Source organism: Caretta caretta, chromosome 20 (genome assembly GCF_965140235.1).
Source record: "Caretta caretta isolate rCarCar2 chromosome 20, rCarCar1.hap1, whole genome shotgun sequence".
Lineage (NCBI taxonomy): Eukaryota > Metazoa > Chordata > Testudines > Cheloniidae > Caretta > Caretta caretta.
The window spans coordinates 12,637,085-12,641,321 of record NC_134225.1 but is presented as its reverse complement, the minus strand read 5'-3'; positions in this window follow the sequence as shown (position 1 = coordinate 12,641,321).

The window sequence follows — 4,237 nt, the reverse complement described above, 5'->3', positions numbered from 1 at the left end:
TCCCTGAGCATGGGATCACTCATTAGCTGAAAGAAAATCAACCTGTCCATTAGCCCCAATAGGATCATTAAGATTGGGAATAGAATTTGAGCAGACATGTCATACGCTGTCAAAAACAACAAGGAGTCCTCCTACAGCCCCAGTCTTGAGGATACAGACAAATATGGCTACCCCTCTGATACTTGCCACATAATACACTGTAACTTTAGCATTCCACACAAATGAGAAAGGTCTACAAAACATGGAGCTTTCCTTTTGGGCACTAGAATAGGGATCCACTCACCTCTTGAGAGCCTCTTAGTGGCTGGGTATGGTATCACAGTCCTTTTCTCAGCCCTGGTGCACCCTGCCAGCCGTCCTCAGTGAGCCTTCTGTGGCTCAGGCCTCTGGCTGAGTCCCAAAGTCCAAAGGAACCCCTTCTGGGGTAGTCCAGAACAATCCCATTGCCCTCACTTGGGTCTCCAGCCCCAACTCTGGGTCCTTTACATTCTGCCCTTTGTTCAAGCTCTCCATGAGCATTGTCCCCTCCATGGGGCTTATGCCACTGTTGGTGGTAGGGGAACCTGGGCCTGCCCCTAACTCTGGGTTCCAAACCATGGATCCTATAAACAGGAGCTAGGCACTGCTTGATTTCAGTTCATTGTCGCTTCTTCCTACCGGCCACTTTTAGCTTCACCCTCACCTCAGGGTTAAAGTTCTTCGGGACTCTCTTCCTGAAAACCCAGCTTAAGTAAAGGCTGCCAGAATCAAACTCTGGCTGTCCCCTGAATTTCTGTGGCCAGAGAGCAGCGCCCTTTCTTGCCCCTCCAGTTCCTGCCAGGAACTGACCTGCTAAGGCCCTTCAGCTCCTTTTAGCCGGGCCTCATGGGCTCGGATTGGCTGCTTTCATGAAGCCTCTCTAGACAGACCCAGACTGGGGGCTCTTTTCCTGGGGCAGGGTGTAGTAGGACCACGGGGCCTCTTGTAAGGAGCCTCAAAGCTCAGGTACAGCCCATCACAGGCACAGAGAGGTTGTTTTTCTTAGAAGTGGATGAGCCCCGAAGATAGTTGCTTAGCATAAGTTGGAAATATGATGCAGATGTTGGAGGAAGGCTGTGGAAAGGGAGGATGCTGTGGCAGGTATCACACTAGCCTAGGACTTAGGAGACCCAGGTTCCATTTCCTGCTCCCTCAAAGACTTCCTGTGTGACCTTGGGCAAGTCACTTAGCCCTTCTGTGCATCAGTTCCCTGCCTGTAAACTAGGAAACATAGTCCTTCCCTACCTCGCAGGAGTGTGGTGGGGATACAGACATTAAAGAGTTTGGAGGTACTCAGATACTAGAGTAATGAGAACCTAAGATAGACATTAATGTAGTTGTAGGTTGCTTGGTTGGTAGTATTAGGACACTAGGTTCATTCAGAAGATCTGCTGAGCGAAACCAAAATCAGGAGCTGTTGGTTAGGATCAGCACTAGGACTTGGCAGAAGAGGTCCAGTCATCCAAACTCTGTCCGTATCTCTCTCAGCCAGCACCTGTGGTTGTGTAGCTAGTATAGGCAATGACGGCAATAAAAACCACAGAGAGAGAAGGACTCAGAAAGGTATCGTGAAGTTCCTGGTGAGGTTTCCATATAAAAGAGGACCTATTTTACTGTCTAAAATGACAATGACTCCTATGAACAGAACTGTACAACTCCCGAAAGAAAGGCAGACAACAGTCTAATGGTGAAACTACTCTTCAGAGCCCTGTGTCTTACCTGGGCAAGGAAAGCTGTGCTGGTGACTCGGTGGTTTTCTGTGGGGGAATTCACCCAGCGGAGGAGGCTCTGTATGATCTCAGGTGTTATGAGTCCAGATCTTAGCAGAAGACTGGAAGACAAAAGAAACCGCTCATGGGCTAGATTGCACACTTCAAAAAAACTCAGCTACTCTGAGCAGACAGCTCTGATATCTAGGAGTGGGAGCTGTGTGTTTCCACCCAGGACACCCCACCCCCCCACCCACCCACAAAGCTATAAACGGGAGGGTCCCTCTCAGCCACTCTATTGGCTACTGAATCCCAAGGATAAAATGATGCCTCCTACATCTCTTACCTCACCAGCAGACACACTCCCTCATGGTGAGTCTTGGGGTTTTCCAGAAGAATCCAAGTTCTCTGCTTCCTGAGCGCTCTCACCAGTCTCTCATTCCCACCCTTGAAAAGCACAGACTCGAATGCTTTGATAGAAAGCCTGGGGAAAGAGAGGCACAGAACTGCAGCAATCAGGAGGAAGGTGCAGCTTGAACAGAGAGTCAGGAAGCCCCGACTACTTCTCAGGTCTGCTGTTCAATCGGCAGTTCATCCATTGGCAATGTCCTGGACACCAGTGTCCCTGGAAGGACTTGAGGCTGGGAGGTAAGTTTCAGTCTCATACATCTCATAGGACTAGTTTTGCTAGGGACAAAATTTTGCAGTCCTTTTTCTCTTTCTGCAAGGACTATGGGCACTAGCAGAGTAAAGTGATATGGAAAAGGTACATGATCAGGACCCAGAAACAGGGGGCATCGAGTGTGGTGATCACTAATGGACATTCTGGGGTCATATCTCCAGATATGAGGTGACAGAGTGCTGAGGGTTTGCACTTGAGTCAGCACTCTGGTCACTATTCCTACTAATTCCGTTCCTCACAGAAGGCCTAATTGGAGAGAGGTGTACCTGATTACAAGGTCAGATTGGGGCTAGTGAGTCAAGGAACCAATCATTCCATTAACAGGGAAACTGTGTAAAAGGACATGGGCAGGAGCCCTTTGAGGGGAACAGACAGAGAAAAAAACTTGGGTGACCAGATGTCCTGATATTTGGGACTTTATCTTATACAGGTGCCTATTCCCTCCCCCCACCCCACACCCCTACCCCCGTCCTGATTTTTCACACTTGCTGTCTGGTTACCCTAAGAGAAACAGAAAGACAAAAAGCTAGGAGAGCCTGACAAAGTGAGGTCTCTGAGTGGAAACACCTTACCCCCCACCCGACTTTTGGAGAAGAGTTTAGAAAGTTGAGATACAATATAAAGGTGCTATGTATTGGTAGGGGGATTAAATAGACTATATGTTGGTGCTTAGAAGGAAAAAAGTCTCAACGCGGTCTGTGTTTGTGGAAGATGTGGGGGTGCAACACCCCTCTCTGTCACAGCTGGGGGCTCATCAGGGATTTCCCTGTTATCTATGCAAATGGAGAGCCTGTTGGAGAAGCCGGTGTAGAGGTTTGGCAGTCCGGTGATGGAGGGAACACTGAAACAAGTGATGAAGCAGCAAAGAGAAGTGTGGAACAGGGGTTCTCAACCTTTCTGTTTCTGAGCCTCCCCCCACCCTCAACATGCTAGAAAGACTCCATGGCCCAGTTCCAGGCCTCTGCCCTGCCAGGCATCAGAGTTTGGGGCTCCTGGCTCCGGATTTTAACCCCACAGGGTGCAGGGGCTCAGGGCTTTAGTGCAGGTGCTGGGCCTCAGGGCTCCAGCCCGGCTGGGCTCAAAGCTTCAGCTTTCTGCCCTGAGCCCCAGCTAGTCTAAAGCCAACCTTGCTTGGCAGAACCGCTAAAACCGGCCCGGTTGAGAACTGCTGGTGTAGAACAGTGGTCTCCAAACGTTTTGGCTCATGCACCCCCAGGGTGACCTGCCGCAGACGCACCACCAATGGAAGACCTGCCGCAGGCGGGCCGCCAAAGGGGAGCACCAGCCTTGGACGTGCAGAGCTGCCGCCGAAGGAAAAAAACGGCAGAGTGCTGTCCGGCGGCGCTACTAATGCCACGCTCCCCCCGGGATCATCCCGCGCACCCCAGTTTGGAGACCACTGGTGTAGAAGACCCGACAGACCTTCCAACAATCCCACCAGGCAGAAAAACAGCCTTTCCTTGCCTGGTAGGTTTAACAGCAAAAGAGCCGTCAGGAATTTATACGGGAGCAAGCCCAGGTCTGGCAACAACTCCTGCAAAGATTGGTTAGTCCTGTGACAGGAAATGGAAACCAGGAACAGGAGATCAGACTGTAAAATGGGACCTGAGAACAACCCCGATGTGTTTTTGGTTACTCTTCAAGGAGCAGCAGTGAGACCTCCTAGGGACAGAACAATGTGGGCCCTTCAACTGACACCCTATTTAACCGGGGAAGCACATACAGGGCTTTTAGTGATGAGCAGGCAAGAGATTATGACATGATTAAGGCAGCCATGCTGGACGAGGCGGGGCCTATCCACAGAAAAGTACTGCCAGAAATGTAGAGT